This window comes from Brachyhypopomus gauderio, unplaced genomic scaffold (genome assembly GCF_052324685.1).
Source record: "Brachyhypopomus gauderio isolate BG-103 unplaced genomic scaffold, BGAUD_0.2 sc44, whole genome shotgun sequence".
NCBI lineage: Eukaryota > Metazoa > Chordata > Actinopteri > Gymnotiformes > Hypopomidae > Brachyhypopomus > Brachyhypopomus gauderio.
In genome coordinates this window covers 331527-351024 of record NW_027506870.1, presented here as the reverse complement: position 1 = coordinate 351024, position 19498 = coordinate 331527, and the positions used below count along the sequence as shown (strand labels likewise).

The 19498-nt window shown below is 40.8% G+C and overlaps 1 protein-coding gene across 1 annotated transcript in view; it reads left to right on the top strand.

Annotated features, from left to right (window-relative positions):
* Positions 1–15310: 15310 nt before the first annotated feature.
* LOC143486095 (polymeric immunoglobulin receptor-like) overlaps positions 15311–19498 on the top strand; it is a 51156-nt gene continuing 46968 nt past the window's right edge. Inside the window, exon 1 of the mRNA XM_076985923.1 lies at positions 15311–15440. The gene's annotated coding sequence lies outside the window, so the exon portion shown is untranslated. The remainder of the gene's footprint in view (positions 15441–19498) is intronic.

Sequence of the window (19498 nt, the reverse complement as noted above, 5' to 3'; positions counted from 1 at the left end):
CACAGCCCTGGGGGGCTCCAGTGTTGAGGGTGAGACATTTTTCCCACCCGTACTGTTTGTGGTCTGTCTGTGAGGAAGTCCCAGATCCTCCAACTTTGCTGTGAGTTTGGAGGGGATAATTGTGTTAAATGCTGAGCTGTAGTCAACAAACAGCATTCTAACATAATTCCCCCTCCCAGTGTCCAGGTGTGAGAGTGATGTGTGCAGCAGGTGTGAGATGGCATCCTCTGCAGAGCGGTTATGACGGTATGAAAACTGCAGAGGATCCATGGAGTCTGGCAGTGAAGAGGTGATGAAGTCTCTGATCAGTTTCTCAAAGCACTTCATCACTACGGGTGTCAGAGCTACAGGGCGATAGTCATTGAGGCAGGTTGGCTGGGGTTTTTTCGGCACGGGGACGATAACGGATGTCTTGAAGCACGATGGTACGACGCCTTCAGATAGTGACAGGTTGAAGATTTCGGTGAATACAGGTGCAAGCTGGTTTGCACAAGCTTTCAGGACTCGACCACTGATTCCGTCCGGCCCCGAAGCTTTTCTCGTGTTCACCGACCTGAACACTCTCCTGACGTCATCCTCTGTTATGGTGAACGGGCACTGACCTCCGGGCATTTCGTCATTGCCGCTGTTAGCGCTGTGGCTAGCTGAATCGAAGCGAGCAAAGAAGTGATTCAGCTTGTTCGCCAGAGAAGCGTCCGCATTCACCAGTCCACATGATGGGCTCTTGTAGTCTGTTATCGTTTGTAGTCCGCGCCATAGCGATCTGGAGCCGCCTTGTTGGAATTGTGACTCCAGTTTTGCCCCGTATCGCCGCTTTAACCGCGCTGCAAACGCGGTATGACGCTGATCTGTATTCGTCCATGCATCCGCTGATGAGTCCCGCGTTGTAAACAGCGGTGCGAGCTTTCAGGGCTTCGCAGATGGAGCGGTCCATCCACGGCTTCTGGTTAGGAAACGCTTTGATTGTAGTTTTCCTAAGCATGTCCTCCACCAGTTTTCCTACAAAGCCCACAACCGCTTCCGTAAACTCGTTGACGTCATCAGCGCTGTGCTGAAACATGGTCCAATCAGCGTCCTTCAGTGCGTCTTGCAGCGCGTGCACCGATTGGTCCGTCCACTGCGTCACCTCCCTCTGGATCAGCGGTTCCAGTTTGAGCCGTTGTTTGTATTTCGGCATGAGGAAAATGGCAGCGTGGTCGGATTTCCCAAACGGTGGTTGAGACTGTGCCTTGTAACTGTCTTTATATGGAGTGTAACAGTGGTCCAGTGTTCTGTTGCCCCTTGTAGGACAGGTGATGTGTTGATAAAAGTTCGGGACGACGCGCTTGAGGTTAGCGCTTATAAAGTCACCAACCACTATTAGTGCAGCGTCCCTGTGTTTGATCTGAAACTGTATGAGGACTTCGTGTAGTTCACACAGCGCAGTGTCTGTGTCAGCATGCGGCGGGATGTAAACAGTGCTGACGATGACTGAAGAAAATTCACGAGGGAGGTGAAAGGACGAAGCTTCAGGGCGAGTAGTTCCAGGTTGGGTGTGCAGGAGCGAGTGAGAGCCACAACACTGGCTTTATCACACCAGTTGCTGTTCACCATCACACAAACCCCGTCGCCTCTTAGCTTCCCCGACTCTGCTGTTCTGTCCATGCGGTGAACCGAGAAGGACTCGGCCGGCTGGATGGCGTGGTCCGGTGTTCTGAAAATCTGTGCTACCCCTCGAGCTGTCCTACCTTGGGCTACTGCGCATGCTAAGATTACGTCACTGTCAGCGTAGCCCAGAATTTTGCGCTACCAGCTGTTTTTTGTCTTGGAATAACGGTGAGTTTTGCCCATTTATCGTATTTAATCATATTGCAATGTAAATCTTTTTGCATTTTATTGTGTTTTTTCGACAATTGTTAAATATTTTTGTGATTATCCTAGGAAAGACCTCGTAAATATTACTATTTGCTCGAGTGTTTCCAACAAGTGGAGGTTTCAAATGTCTGTTTTAGCCTCGCCGTACTCGATTTTATCCATCTGTTCATTCTAGTGTCCTACACTAACTGGTTTTAGTTGATTCACCTCAAAACGAGCACTTCTTAACGCTTAACATTCGCATGGGTTAAAGTTCTCCGTCACTACGACGGATTTCCGTCATTTGATTTTTTTGGGGAAAAAATCCGTCAAATCATAATAAACAACACACGCGCGTGCTATCTGTTTTGTGGCCGAAATATGATTCTCACTGGCGCTCATCAGCGCTGGATGGATGACGGCGGTGTCATTTGATTGACTTGCGGTTCATTCCGCCTTCAGATTTGCGGATGTTACGTAGAAAAGTTTTTACCCCCCTCCTGCCTGGCGTGATCGTAGCGCGCGACTCTGTACACCTGCGCGAACGGCGGAGGCTACTTGCTGCGTCACATTCTTTTTGCAGTGTAGTCCGAAGCAATATGTGGTAGTATAAAGAAACACCCCTCAAAACAGGGGAATTAACATTTACCTGACCAATTGTAATGTTGCATTAGTGCTGGAATTTAGGCTAAAGTACTTTAAAATGCTTGAAAATGTAACTACTTCGTTTCACAACAAATATCTGTCTGACTGAACAGTTATTACGTTAACAAATATGAGCCTCTTGTAATTCCAGGACGAAACATGAGAGAACGTGAAGTCGTTAAGATTGGGCGTTTTGAAAATAAACCACCATTAAATAATGTGATAAAAAGCCAATTATTTCGAGTCATTTCGAGTATATGTATAAATATTTAACTTAAATTTAACGTTGAGAACGCGTTGAAATGGACCTTGAAAGTGACGTACAAGTGCTTTAATTCCACCTTATAAAGGTGTATGAACCCGGCAAACATGACTTGGTTCACTGCGCTGAAGCGCTGTGCGCGCGAAGTTACAAAACTGCGAGGCTCTCGCGCACGGGTGGAGCCACCGCGATTATGTCATTTTCGGCGTGCGGACCCTCGCGCTGCTCACGTCACTCGTGCTGCGTCAAGTATAAAGGCTTAAACCAGGCTTAACATGGATAGTGTTGTTCTGTTTGTATTTAAAAGCTCTATCCAGTGGTGTTAATTTTTTGTAACATACCTACTTAAAGCATGTAATCTTACGGCTTATGTTTTTGCGATTGGTGAATCTGATAAAAACAAGAGAGCTTCATACCTCTCACCAGGATTCACTAAATTTGACTTGATCTTTAAATAATTTTCTGGAAGAGGACCCCCAGATAACTCCATTATATAAACATTTATGTACATTTATTGCTCAGGTGTTCATTCTCTCTTCTCTCCTTACACAGGCTGTTTAGATAAATATACTTTATAAATGTGTTTATTGTGTAGAATTAGGCAAAAGAGGAAGTGTCCCAACTACACTACATTTTCAGTAATTGCTGGCATTGTCTTTTGCCAGGAAAAATTTTTCAGTCAAATGAAAATTTCTTGCTTTAACCCATGCATTCGTTCAATTTGGCTATTTTATATTTCTGAAGCAATTTTCTTAAATACAAGTAAATAACCATGTAACGTTCATGACGTTTGCGCTGTCATTTCTCCATGTTAGAAGGTGATGCTGACGACAAGAACGTAACAGAAATGGTACAACTACCGATGCAGTACAGAAATTTTAACAGACCAACGCTGAGAGACCAAGACTGCAGTGTTATTTTTGTAGTATTTTTAATGTTCACAGTTTTATTCTAGAATAATTTGCAATAACTGTATCATAATGTATAATTAAAATTTGTTTTGCTCCAGTGCATTGTTTCAATAATGACTTGTGATTTTATTAATGGTAGAAGCACGTTCGGATAAGGTAATATAGCCTATAAAATGATCATACCTACCTACAGTATTAATGCTGTACACACGTTCTGATAAGGTAATGTAGCCTATAAAATGATCGTACCTACTGTTTTAATGCTGGATGCACGTTCTGATAAGGTAATGTGGCCTATAAAATGATCGTACCTACAGTATTAATGCTGTACACACGTTCCGATAAGGTAAATATAGCCTATAATATGATCGTACCTACAGTATTAATGCTGTACACACGTTCTGATAAGGTAAATATAGCCTATATCGTACCTACAGTATTAATGCTGTACACACGTTCTGATAAGGTAAATATAGCCTATAATATGATCGTACCTACAGTATTAATGCTGTACACACGTTCTGATAAGGTAAATATAGCCTATAAAATGATCGTACCTACAGTATTAATGCTGTACACACGTTCTGATAAGGTAATATAGCCTATAAAATGATCGTACCTACAGTATTAATGCTGTGCACACGTTCTGATAAGGTAATGTAGCCTATAAAATGATCGTACCTACAGTATTAATGGTAGAAGCATGTTTGGATAAGGTAATGTAGCCTATAAAATGATCGCATCTACAGTATTAATGGTAGAAGCATGTTCGGATAAGGTAATATAGCCTATAATGTGATCATACCTACAATATTAATGGCAGAAGCACGTTCAAATAAGGTAATATAGCCTATAACATGATCGTACCTACCTACAGTATTAATGCTGGATGCACGTTCTGATAAGGTAATGTAGCCTATAAAATGATTGTACCTACAGTATTAATGGTAGAAGCATGTTTGGATAAGGTAATGTAGCCTATAAAATGATCGTACCTACAGTATTAATGGTAGAAGCATGTTTGGATAAGGTAATGTAGCCTATAAAATGATCGTACCTACAGTATTAATGGTAGAAGCATGTTTGGATAAGGTAATGTAGCCTATAAAATGATCGTACCTACAGTATTAATGGTAGAAGCATGTTCGGATAAGGTAATATAGCCTATAATATGATCATACCTACAATATTAATGGTGGACGGAGCAGTCGTGATGGCAGCCGACCTCACCGGCGCCATCTTAATATTAGTGTATATAATATAATATGAGGCTCTAGCTTTTATTAGGGTATGTTTATATTTGACTACGGCGTCTTTCCATGCGATTCTAAACACTTCTAGTGAGGTGGATCTCCATTTGCGCTCCGCTGCTCGAGCTGCCTGTTTTAGAAGACGAGTGTGGTCGTCATACCATGGTGCAAGCTTTTTCTCCCTAATTAATTTTATTTTAACTGGAGCTACACTCTCTAAGGTATTGGTGAGTGTGGAATAAAACTGTTGTGTTGCCTGTTCATTGGGCTGCAGTGGCATAGTGTTCGGTAGCTCTGGCAGTATGTTAATAAATGTTGCTGCAGTGTTGGATGTGATAGTGCGCGTGGTTTTTGTATGGCGCATCTGATGTACATCATATAAAGCTAATTCATATATCAGTAAGGAATGATCTGAAATGTCGTCATTTTGGGGGATGATTGCCAAGTTTTCTATTTTTAACCCGTAAGTAAGTATTAAGTCTAAGGTGTGTTTACAGCGGTGAGTAGGCCCGGTCACATTTTGGGCTATACCTACTGAGTCTAGGATGGAATCGAACACGGTTTTCAGTGGGTCTGATTCATTTTCATAATGAATGTTGAAATCACCCACAATTACAAATTTTTCAATGGATAAGACTAATTCCGAAAGAAACTCAGCAAATTCCTGAAGAAATTCTGAGTAAGGACCCGGCGGTCAATTAATGGTCACTAGTTTAAGCTTTGTTTTATTGCCTATGAGATTATTGCCTATTTCACCTATCAAAGCCTTGAATAAGTTACTAGAAGTGGTTGGTTTTATAGTAAGACCTATATCAGTGTCATATATTGTGGCTACTCCACCTCCACGCCCTGTGATGCGGGGCTGATGTACATAACTGTATCCAGCAGGAGCTGCTTCATTAAAACTTACATATTCATCTACTCTAGCCCATGTCTCTGTTAAACAGAGTGCATTTAGTCTGTTATCTCAGAATATTTCTTTTACTATCACAGCTTTTGATGCAAGCGATCTAATGTTTAGAAGTCCTAGCCTTAGCTTAGTATTGCTGCTCACTTCATGTTGATTATTTAATTTAATTTTAATTAGATTTTAAAAACATATCGCCCTGTTATTCCTATACCTGCCACGGGTAACAGACACAGTCTCAATGGTTTGGTAGTTAGGGAAGTAAGTTCTACTTAGCTGATTTGCGTGGTTTATTGTGGCTGGTCAGGCCCGACGTAGCACGTCCTCGATGTTCCTGGAGAGGACTGCTGAGCCTAGGCAACTGGAGTGAAGTCCATCTCGGCGGTAGAGAGATTTCTGTTGATTGTTCCATGTCTATTGATGTCGGTTCTCATTTTAGTTCTTGTGCAGTCAATGGCAATAGAAAATGGCAGTTTGTTTGGGTGCTGGACTTTTAAAAGAAACATTTCTAAACACTGGGTCTATACTTGAACATAACCAAGGAAATAACCTGTAACACACTGAGAGACAGATGAACTGATATACTGGTAGACATACATTGTAATGGAACAGGCTTTTAAGTAGGGGTGGGCATAGATTAATTTTTTTTATCTAGATAAATCTAACTGAAATCTTGAAATTAATTTAGATTAATCTAGATTAATCTATAATAAAATGGTTCATATGTGTGCTACCCAAGTAATGACTAAAAGTCAGTTTTTGAGATAGGGTTTCTTAATACAGAGGATGCATTAGACCAGGGGCTCATCTCCTGTTTCCAAAATGCATCAATGACTGCTTGAGGAAGCTGTTCTACTTTGATACTTGAAGAAAAAAACATGCTCAATAAAATGTAGGCTACTCGTTTATTCAGTTAAACATGAATTTGTAAGCCTACATACTGTACATTAAAAGGGGTTGATAACATGTTTATTCAGCTAAACATGATATTTGAAATGTAAGCCAACATTTAGTACATTTAACCTCACGGACGTAATTTGAGGGGGGGACTTTTTCAAAAGCCGGTTTTGGTCCTCTGCAGTTTTAACGGTTAAAACGAAATATTTAAATAGCGACGAATCTAGCGCTAGGACCATGCAGAAAACAACCGCTCCAAGCTCCGCTCCAGTAACACTTTACGTTCCTAAAAATGAATTTTCCATGAAGCAAACCTGGCGACTTCGTGGCTCCATCCATGTAAACACAACAACAACAACAACAAACAAACAAACAAGAAATTGTTTTGTTATCTGTTTTATCATTTGTTTTGTTTTTAGTTTTCCATATTTGAAATAAACATTGACATTAGACATTAGACATTAGACACACATACGATTTGTAATTCACAGGTTTGAAAACTCGTTCTTGCCCCTACTGTGCAATTTGGTTAGGAATACAGCCGAGCTAAACTATCAAGTTGAAAGTCATCATAGTTTGCTTTTGACCCAGTTCCCAACCGAACTTTAAGAATAGATTAACGGCGATAATTTTTATATCGCCCGATAAGAGTATCAAATTAATGACAGCGTTAACGGCCCACCACTACTTTCTAAGTCTAATTTGCTAGGAACGTCGCCGACTATTCTATCGCTATAGTCACATTAAATGATGTTCAAATGAATGTGCTTAACAGTTCAGCTTTCTCCATATGCCACTGATGTCGCATTTGTAGTTGATGTCATTTCTACATTTTTAGCACTCTGGATCTGGATTTTGGGTGGCAGACATTAATGAGGTAAAAAAAAAATCCGCCTCTATCACGTTCTGTTTATTTATAGGTGTCTACACTGTAAAAAAAATCAAAATTTTATGGAAAATAACTAAATATTTCATTGTAGTTTAACATTTTTTTCCAATTGTATACAAAACTTTGTAAAAGTACAGAATGATGGACTCAGGGCGACACACACAATGATGGAATCAGGGCGACACACATAATGATGGACTCAGGACGACAAACATAATGATGGACTCAGGACGACACACACTATGATGGACTCAGGACGACACAATGATGGACTCAGGACGACACAATGATGGACTCAGGACGACATTATGATGGACTCAGGACGACATAATGATGGACTCAGGACGACATAATGATGGACTCAGGACGACATTATGATGGACTCAGGACGACATAATGATGGACTCAGGACGACATAATGATGGACTCAGGACGACACACATGATGGACTCAGGACGACACACATTATGATGGACTCAGGACGACACACATGATGGACTCAGGACGACACACATTATGATGGACTCAGGACGACACACATTATGATGGACTCAGGACGACACACATTATGATGGACTCAGGACGACACACATGATGGACTCAGGATGACACACATGATGGACTCAGGACGACACACATTATGATGGACTCAGGACGACACACATTATGATGGACTCAAGACGACACACATTATGATGGACTCAGGACGACACACATTATGATGGACTCAAGAAGATGCTTTTCAAAACCTGTCTGCTTATCTTAGTACTGTCTATATAAGTAATACAGATATATGGAAATAAATGTATATATATCCCTACATTCCTATGCACTGTGGAGCAGGTCGCTCTTGCTAGTTAGCTAGGACAGCTAGCTAGATAAGCTAACTACAAATTTGGCTTAACGTTGTCATCTTCATGACCTCCCCCTGTGTTTCATGTGCAAGGCCAAGCTATTTAAGGCCTCAAGTTTGAATTGACTGTGCCTGTGAGAGCCAATTTTCTTGCGAGGTGAGAATAAAACCTCTGTTCTTGATAAGAATGGACTTGTCTGCGGCCTCTTTCTCCCACAACAAACCACAATATAATAAGTTGGCACAACTTTTAAAAATTTGGAACTCCTGGTATGTAACTTACATTTTGAGGTTCATATACATGGGCAAGATAAATTATCTGAACAAGATATAGTAAGTTAGCATAACTTGAATCATTTGGAATTATTTGTAGGCAATACTTAAAATCTGAAATTTATATACCTGTGAAAAATAAATAATTGGAACAAGAAATAATAAGTTGGCTCAACTGTGAGTGAATTTCTTAAAAACTTAAGAGCTTGAGTTGGGATCAAATCTCAAAAATTGAGTGCAGTAAGTTGCCTTGAAATTTTGAGGTTTCTCAACTTTTTCGTTTTTACAGTGCAGGAGCTGCAACACAAAACACACAACATTAATCAGTTCATCTCCCTGGGCGGGACCCTGGACCTACTGGGCCGTTAACAACACAAAACTACGCCCCGGTCGGTCACAGGGCCCTCACGCCCTAACCGGCCTTCAGCCAGTGACTCCCACAGGTGTGAGGACGAGGAGCTATGGCTCCTTTATCGTCCCTAGTGTATGTGTGTGTGTGTGCAGGTTACCTCTCCGAGGCGTGGTTACTTCACCTCCTGGACCTACCTCCTCCCAGAGCTGACCCCTGCCTTCTGCTAGGGGTCACCCCAGCCTCCTGGGGAGCCAACCCCTCCCAGGGCCCCTCATTGCAAGGTGGACTCCTCCACCCAACCCAGGAGTGCCAGAGACCGAGGCCCAGAGCACCCCCCATCGCGGGCTGGGGAGCAGCCCCAAGGGCCTCCTGGTTACCCCAGGCAGGAGGGAGGATCTCCTTCCTCAGCAGGAGCTTCTCAGACCAGAGCCCCATGGTTCCCAAACATCCGGGGGCCCCAGCCCTCTAGAGAGGGGCTCTTCATGACCAGGCTCCGGTCACCCCACAACACAAGGGGGCTCCTGCCAGGTGGAGACCCCCACAAGGTCCAGGAACACCACTAGGGAGAAGCACCTGCATACACATACACATACACACACACCCAACCACACACCAACATAAAACACAAACGTGCCCCACCGACGCCTTCCGTGCCATACCCCGTGGCACAGGACCACAGCCGGTCCCCCCCAAACATACATTTAAGGGGAGGAGCATGTGTGGAATTACACGCAACATATCACATGCACGCGAGGACAAAACACACACGCAAATACAAATACTAAACAAATAGAAATTAGTGCGAAAACAGAAAACGAATGGGACCGATACATACGTGCTCAACATGCAAACAATGGTGACGCACCGCTCAGAGTCGCAGTCGCTCCCCACATAAAACACACAACACACGGGGAGCGAGGCGACAGTGACGAGCGGCGACCACGTTACACACACAAAACACTTAACATATAACAAACGAGCACGCATACAGACAGATCCTCAAGTCCGTTCACCCACAAACACCAAGAGTGTTCCCAGGAAGACAGCCCTGGTCCTCGCCGTGCCACAAACACAACACTTAGGCACGGCAGATCTCTTCAAAAAAACAAACAACAAACACAAAGAGTGTTCCCAGGGAGACAGCCCTGGTCCTCGCCGTGCCACAAACACAACACAGGCACGGCGGATCTCTTCAAACAACAAACACAAAGAGTGTTCCCAGGGAGACAGCCCTGGTCCTCGCCGTGCCACAAACACAACACAGGCACGGCGGATCTCTTCACGAAACACTACGCAGACAAACACTTTCCACGAGATATGACCACAAACGAAGGAGAAAGAAAAAGAGACTGGCGGCTTCCGAAAGTGGCTGGTCATTCTGTGATGTCTTGTCTTTGTACCAGTTGACTGCTGGTTATTATTTCCTTCATTTGGAACTATGTCACGGGTTTTTGGTTTGTGCACTTTCAATTAAACCATCCTCTTTCCCTGAGACTTGGCATGATTGCTTCCTTTTTAGTTGCTCACCCTGCCCGTCACAATGATAGCAATGAGTTTAACAAACACCTGGACTCAACATTCAGGAGGGGCATTCAGAAAGATTTACAATATAGTCTATGTGAGTGAGGGAAATTTATTATATCACATTATGTCAGGGTGAATTTACACTTCCACAAAGCAAGAAAATTAATTAGAGATATAAATTTGTTTCTGTCACAACACACCAAATTCATCTGAACCACTAATTATTAAGACCCTCATCATCCAGTGTGATAGAGCAGAGTAGAGCTGATCAGAGGAGACCCAGGGATGCTGGTGAATTATTCACTAGATGATAGGATGCTGGTGAATTCTTTTCCATTTAACTCTCCAGTTGATGGGAAAGCTGCATTGAATTTTGTGTCAACTTTTGTGTAGATTGTAAGTCATCTGCATAACAATGAAATAAAATTCCATAGTGACTGATGACATCACCAAAGTGGAGCAAGTATATAGTGAAGAGAATGGGTCCAAGAACTGACCCCTGGGGGACTCCGCAGGTCATACAATGTGCCTGGGACCTTATGTTTCCAATGGAAATGCACTGTGTTTTGTCTGTGATATATGACTGAATCCAGGCTAGGGCGATGCCCTGTGGTGTGATGTAACTGATTGAGGAGTATCCTTTGGCTCACTGCGTCAAATGCAGCAGATAAATCAAGAAGGATGATGAGGGAAGGTGAGTCAGCATCAATGCTGACTCTAACCAATGCTGATTCTGTGCTATGAGGTTATTATTGTTAAGGTGGTCCTGGGTTTTTAAAGTAGTGGTCTGATTACAGCTGTTTTTAAAGCAAATGGAAGATGGCCAGCCTGCAAAGAGTGGTTTATTACAGAGGTTATTAGGGGACTTATGGCAGACATGTTTGCTTTCACTAGAGCTGTAGGAAAAGGATCTAAGACACAGGTGGAGGCTTTCATCCTGCTGATGATATCTTCAGTCACTTGCTTCTGGAAAACAGTTAAGGGAAACCTAAATCTGTGAACAGGCAGTCTGCACAGGTATAATGGAATTACTCAGAATATATATGAATAGAGTCCATTTTTATTGTGAAAAAGGTCATAAAATTATTGCAGAACACCTCTGTAATTTCTGTATGTTTGGGTGTGATTTAAGATTATTGATAGTGGGGGGCCTCCCACTCCTTTTTCTATTTGGACAAATGTATATTGGCCCCTCCCCTCATGCTCCATCCACACTTGGCAGTCTCGTTATGGTCTGAGAGCCGACGTGGCAACTTCCATGTTAGAGACTAAGAGACCAGCTGGTGTCTCCAGTATGGATAAGAGCGAGGTCACCCTACACACAGAGGCACATCAGGATGGGCTGATGACGTGGCAGAGGAAAGCCAGTACAATTCTAAGGCCTACTGAGCCATACCAGGCACTGAATGGCTTCAGTGTCCTACTTACACGATTTAACACACATATATAGGTAAAGACCACTAGCGTATACATTTATCATGTGATTATTGTGATTAACATATACTAAATAAAGCAAAGCATCAAGGAAAATTTTAGATTTTCCACCACACTTACAAAAAATAAAACATAATAAAATAATAAAATAAACTTATTAATACATTTAGTAACTGTGATATTTTTAGTATGTTGTTCATAGTCGCAGTCCTGTTGGGAGACACTGGGTGTGTCTTTATCTGCTTGAGGTGAAGAAAACTCCTCATTTAAGAGCATGTCTGAGGAGACGGGAGTGATGGGGCAGATTTAAGCCAAAATGTCCCATGTCACACCCCATCCTGCCTCGACCACCTTGTAGCAGGTGTGCTAAAATAATAAAATAAATAAGTGTGCACCCTAAAAGCAGAAAAATTAGGAGTTTGATTGTTCACCATCTTGGCACAGGCAAGAAATTAGAGGCCAAATAATTTACTGCTTAGCAGATCACACAGTTTATTTGTATTAAAGTTTTTCTCAAATGGTTTTTTGGGATCTACAGATCTATGTTATGTGAAGACCATTAACGAGACTGGCTAGGTTGGAGGATCTGTGAACATTAGCTGAATCCAGAATCCCACAAGAATAAACCCACGATTTTCTGCAAAACAGTGGACACTGGTATTTGTGCTTATAGAGTAGCAGTTAAAGAGAGTGGAAGATGGATAAATGAGGGACACGTCTCTAAATTATGCCAGAACAAATCAAATCCTGACTGTTTTCTTTAGAGAGGTGACAGAGCAAGATTCTGGTACATACTGGTGTGGAGATGAACAGTGATGGCTAAGTTACCTTGAAAAAGTAATCCGATTACTGATTACAGATTACTCCTTTTAAAAGTAACTTAGTTACGTTACTGATTACTTGATTTTAAAAGTAACTATGTTAGATTACAAGTTACTTTAATAGTTACATTCAGCAGCAAAATAAATTTTTCCAATACTCACTTTATTGGAAGTGCATTTTTAACAGTAACAATGTATCGAAGCAGGTTCGGTAACCGAGGCAGAAACTGCTTAATCCAAAAATCCCGAGGAGGGAAAGTTTATTGATAACGCAACGCTGGCGCGCACCGTCGCCACCCCCCCAGGGTCACTTAAAGGGCAAGACTCGCCGTGAGGAGTAGTAGTCGTTACAATATCTCCTGACATTACGTTTGTGTAGCTGCGCGGTATTATTTGTAAATTTATTTGTAAACGTAATACAAGCAAACTGTTCAGTCAAACAGCTTGTGAAACGAAATATCATTACAATTTCAAGCATTTTAAAGTAGGCTACGTTAGTCAAAATTCCAGCACTTTTCAAACGTGGAACACAAAGCAACATTAAAATTCATCAGGTAAATGTTCTTTCCCCTGTTTTTGAGGGGTATTTCTTTATACTACCACATATCGTTACCGGAGGACACTGCAAAAAAGGACTTGTAAAACGTGCTCGCGCTCTCACAGGGTCGCGCGCAGCGTGCGGAGTCGAGCGCTACGGTCAGACGCAAAAGTAAAACTGAGCCAAGAAGAAAGCAAAAATAAATATTTTTACTAAGGAAAATAAAAATAGTAACACACAGTTATTTGGATAAGTAACTTTAATCTGATTACTGGACTGGAAATAGTAGCGCGTTATATTACTCGTACCGAAAAAAGTGGTAAGATTAGAGTAACGCGTTACTAAGTAACGCGTTACTGACATCATTGGAGATGAATCAGACTGTGAATCTGATCATGGATGCATGGTTTTTATGACACAGATCTACATGATAGTGACTGTTGAGTATATGTTTGCTGTCAGTGTTTTAATATCTGTTATGTGGCTTTCAGTGGGCAGAGGTTTCAATAGCAGACCCCACAGCAGCACGGATTATATAGACGGTGAGACATACATTACTCAATGTTCTTCAAAGGTGGAGACATTCATCTTTGTCACTGCTCAGTACAAGTGCAAACAACGAAATGTATTAAATCTAAACAATGCAACTTCACAGAGTTCATTACATTTTAGTACATTGTCTTCTCTCTGTTTTGATGATGTCGTGGTGAGTACCTCATAATAGTACAATCTGTAGGTGTCAGAGAGATCTCACATAACTAACCCACCGAAGAAAGAAAACACATTACTAACCCCCTGTAGTTATTACACATTACTAACTTCCTGTAGTTCTCCTGTTTCTGTTATCACACAGTTACACTCAACACAAATACAGTCCAGTTAATCAGCTAAACAGCTCTTTATGTGTAGAAGTAAACAGTCTGCAAGAATAGAAATTGGCCTTCCCCAAACTGTTGCCTTAAAGTTGGAAGGTCTGAAAGGTCTTTAAATGCTGTAAGATTAACATGGATCTAGCATGCACTTTATCCTTCCAGAGACAGTCTGGAACTGTAGTGAGTGAATCAACAATCTGCACTCTGTAGATCATGTAGAAACGTTGATTAATTATGAATAATTGTAAAGGCCACTACTCTGAAACTTCAGGGAAATAACAGAAATATGTGAAATTATGACACATCAGTCTCATTACCTGAGGGTGAAGTTCATAGTCTGCCCAGTGACCCAATACCACTGGTTGAAATACATTTGCCACGGTAATTGGTTTAATGAACAAATGCATATTTTTATTGATTAATATATATCAACAATGTAATGTTATAATGCATATGATGCATAAGGTCGAAAACTTGGGTTTAGGTTCAGAGAGTTAATCAAGTTTTAACTTGATCTGAGGAAGAAACAAACCAACTGAACCTAAGCTAACTATTGAACCAAAAAACTCCACAGACCATTTAAACCAGTGTTAACCAATCCAAAAGCTATGATGATTAAAGTAAGTTAAAATGAAGGAAAATGCATTATAGGTGAAACTATCAACTGGAAGATCTATCCATCTCACTAATATCTACACGATAACTGAATTTGAGATATTCTTACATTTAAACCTAAATCATTACAACATCATCTAGCACTGTGTGACTGTTCTATTGCTAGACTCCCTCTGTCTCTATACATCTTTCAGCACTGTGCATAGTTAGACTTCCTAAAGAACTCAGAATTAACATCAGAAAAACACCAAAACAAAGGAGTCAGTCAGTGAATTAATCCACAGAAAATGACATTTTATTTAATATATTGGTGGTCATACTCCTTGCGATAAAGCTGTTTGAGTGTATCTGTCACTAGCCACAAAAGGAAGTAGCTGTCTTCCTGTGGTCTGACAGAACCAAATATACAGACAAAGTGAGAAACAGACCAGACACTGACACTGACAGATAGAGTCTTCAGAGGCTTTAGTTCTAACAATCATCTGAGCTGAGAGTTGAAGTCAACAGACAAAAAAGATTTTAGGATAAAGATCCTCCTCATCCTCACCCTCTAGCTGGTCTCAGGTAAGAACGGACACTTCTGAAACAATAAGAATCTCCAGCATCAAATTTAGACTTTACAATGTTTACACAGATTTCACACATTTCTACAGAGATTCATGTTAATCTTTGCAGAAAATGGTGGCTGGCATTTTTAATTATGAGCCAGTAAAACCAGTGTTGTATAAACCTCATTTAGTTTAGCTTATCAGATCATGAACATTTAGAAACTGTATATATATATATATATATTAGTGGTGGGCCGTTAACGGCGTTCGTTAATTTGATACACTTATCCGGCGATATAAAAATTATCGCCATTAATCTATTCTTAAAGTTGGGTTGGGAACTGGGTCAAAATGGGTAAGCAAACTATGATGACTTTCAACTTGATAGTTTAGCTCGGCTGTATTCCTAACCAAATTGCACAGTAGGGGCGAGAACGAGTTTTCAAACCTGTGAATTACAAATCGTACGTGTGTTTACATGGATGCAGCCACAAAGTCGCCAGGTTTGCTTCATGGAAAATTCATTTTTAGGAACGTAAAGTGTTACCGGAGCGGAGCTCGGAACTCGTTTTCTGCATGGTCCTAGCGTCGCTATTTAAATATTTATTTTTAACCGTTAAAACTGCAGAGGACCAAAACCGGCTTTTGAAAAAGTCCCCCCCAAATTACGTCCGTGAGGTTAAATGTACAAAATGTTGGCTTACATTTCAAATATCATGTTTAGCTGAATAAACATGATATCAACCCCTTTTAATGTACAGTATGTAGGCTTACAAATTCATGTTTAACTGAATAAACCGTTGAACACGAGTAGCCTACATTTTATTGAGCATGTTTTTTTCTTCAAGTATCAAAGTAGAACAGCTTCCTCAAGCAGTAATTGATGCATTTAGGAAACAGAAGATGAGCCCCTGGTCTAATGCATCCTCTGTATTAAGAAACCTTATCTCAAAGACTACTTACTTGGGTAGCACGCATATGAACCATTTTAAGCATGCAGAAGACACTTCTAGGCTCTATGGAGATGTCTGTGGCAGAGGCCTGGGAAATTAAAGAAAAATATACCATCTAAAATGGTATTAAAAAACATCTTCAATTCTGATTTACTTCAATTCTACACAATTCTGCAAAAACATCCTGAGCAAAACTCCCAAAATTAAACAACATTTTTGGTCAGAATTTCCAGTGTTCTGAACTGTTTTCTGCACTCATCTATCATAAACAAGTTTATGATTATGTTCATTGATTAATTCATCATTCAAACTTAAATTTATATTTCTCATGTTAGATACTGAAATGCGATTAAAATGCGATTAATTAATTACAAAGCTTCCGATTAATTAGAATAATTTTTTTAATCACGTCCCACCCCTAATACATATACACTACCGTTCAAAACTTTGGGGTCACCCAAACAATTTTGTGTTTTCCATGAAGTCACACTTATTCACCACCATACATTGTGAAATGAATAGAAAATAGAGTCAAGACATTGACAAGGTTAGAAATAATGATTTGTATTTGAAATAACATTGTTTTTACATCAAACTTTGCTTTCGTCAAAGAATCCTCCATTTGCAGCAATTACAGCATTGCACACCTTTGGCATTCTAGCTGTTAATTTGTTGAGGTAAGCTGGAGAAATTGCACCCCATGCTTCTAGAAGCAGTTCCCACAAGTTGGATGGGCACTTCTGGCGTACCATACGGTCAAGCTGCTCCCACAACAGCTCAATGGGGTTCAGATCTGGTGACTGCGCTGGCCACTCCATTACCGATAGAATACCAGCTACCTGCTTCTGCTGTAAATAGTTCTTGCACAATTTGGAGGTGTGTTTAGGGTCATTGTCTTGTTGTAGGATGAAATTGGCTCCAATCAAGCACTGTCCACTGGGTATGGCATGGCGTTGCAAAATGAAGTGATAGCCTTCCTTATTCAGAATCCCTTTTACCCTGTACAAATCTCCCACCTTACCAGCACCAAAGCAACCCCAGACCATCACATTACCTCCACCATGCTTAACAGATGGCGTCAGGCATTGTTCCAGCATCTTTTCATTTGTTCTACATCTCACAAGCGTTCTTCTTTGTGATCCAAACACCTCAAATTTGGATTTATCCGTCCACAACACTTTTTTCCAGTCTTCCTCTGTCCAATGTCTGTGTACTTTTGCCCATATTAATCTTTTTCTTTTATTGGCTTTTTCTTTGGCACTTTGCCCTGAAGCCCAAAGTCCCACAGCCGCCTCTTCACTGTAGATGTTGACACTGGTGTTTTGCGGGTACTATTTAATGAAGATGCCAGTTGAGGACCTGTGAGGCGTCTGTTTCTCAAACTAGAGACTCTAATGTACTTGTCTTCTTGCTTAGTTGTGCAACGCGGCCTCCCACTTCTTTTTCTACTTTGGTTAGAGCCCGTTTGTGCTGTCCTCTGAAGGGAGTAGTACACACCGTTGTAGGATATCTTCAATTTCTTAGCAATTTCTCACATGGAATAGCATTCATTTCTAAGAACAAGAATAGACTGTCGAGTTTTAGATGAAAGTTCTCTTTTTCTGGCCATTTTTAGCGTTTAATTGACCCCACAAATGTGATGCTCCAGAAACTCAATCTGCTCAAAGGAAGGTCAGTTTTGTAGCTTCTGTAATGAGCTAGACTGTTTTCAGGTGTGTGAACATGATTGCACAAGGGTTTTCTAATCATCAATTAGCCTTCTGAGCCAATGAGCAAACACATTGTACCATTATAACACTGGAGTGATAGTTGCTGGAAATGGGCCTCTATACACCTTTGTAGATATTGCACCAAAAAACAGACATTTGCAGCTACAATAGTCATTTACCACATTAGCAATGTATAGAGTGTATTTGTTTAAAGTTAGGACTAGTTTAAAGTTATCTTCATTGAAAAGTACAGTGCTTTTCCTTCAAAAATAAGGACATTTCAATGTGACCCCAAACTTTTGAACGGTAGTGTATATATATATATATATATATATATATATATATATATATATATATATATATATATATATATATATATATATATATATATATATACACATACACACACAGTAGGCCTATATATGGTGGTTAATATGTTTGCCACTCAGCACTGGAGTCTTGGGTTCAAGTCCTTATCTGAGTGGAGTTTCTATGTTCTCCCTGTGTCTGCATGGATTTCCTCTGGGGTCTCTGGTTTCCTCCTACAGTTCAAAAACATGGAGGTTAGGTAAATTGGCATTCCCTGGAAAAATCTCCCTCCGGCTGAATGTGTCACTGTGACAGAGGCAGAGTGTGAGTGTGTGACAGAGTGTACAATGTACAATAAAAACAGTGTCAGTTTGAGTATCAGTGCATGAATGTGTGTGTGGATGTATGTCCAGTGATGGATGGTGCTCTGTCCTGGCACTGTCCTCTCTACCCCCTTCCTGTACTGAATTGGATTCAGTACTCCAAGGGGCTGTGGATTCTGGTTGGGAGTATGCTGTGTGCCATTGGTCATGTAAGATTTGTACCTATGTTAAATATTGTAAAGTTGAAAGGTGCTATATAAATTGATCACTCATTCCTTCCTGTTCAGATGGTAACACAGAACAGAAACCCTCCTCACTGGAGAAAGTCTGCCTGTACAGGCTTGTCTGCTTGTCATGGCTGTTCTTAGCTGATGTTTGACCACAACTTCAGACACATCAGGTTTCCAGGTTTCAGCAATGACAGGTGTGTGTGTGGTTGTCTGTTGAGAAAGAGTTCAGCTGTGTGCATTTGCTTGCTATGTGTATTTCTGTATGTGTACAGAAACCAATCAAGCTGTTGATGGGGCAACACTGACTGTGCTTCAAGTCATGCCCAGACTTTCTATACAGCTTGTTCTGCTGCCCCGTCAGCAGGGGTGGAAAGTAACGAATTACATTTACTCACGTTACTGTAATTACTTTTTATGAGTAATTTGTAATTTTCTGAGTAATTTTTGAAATATGTAATTTTTACTTTTACTCGAGTAAATTTTGACCTAAGTAGTTTTACTTCGCCACATTTGAACCCCCTCACGTTACTGAGTAAAAAAATATTGATGG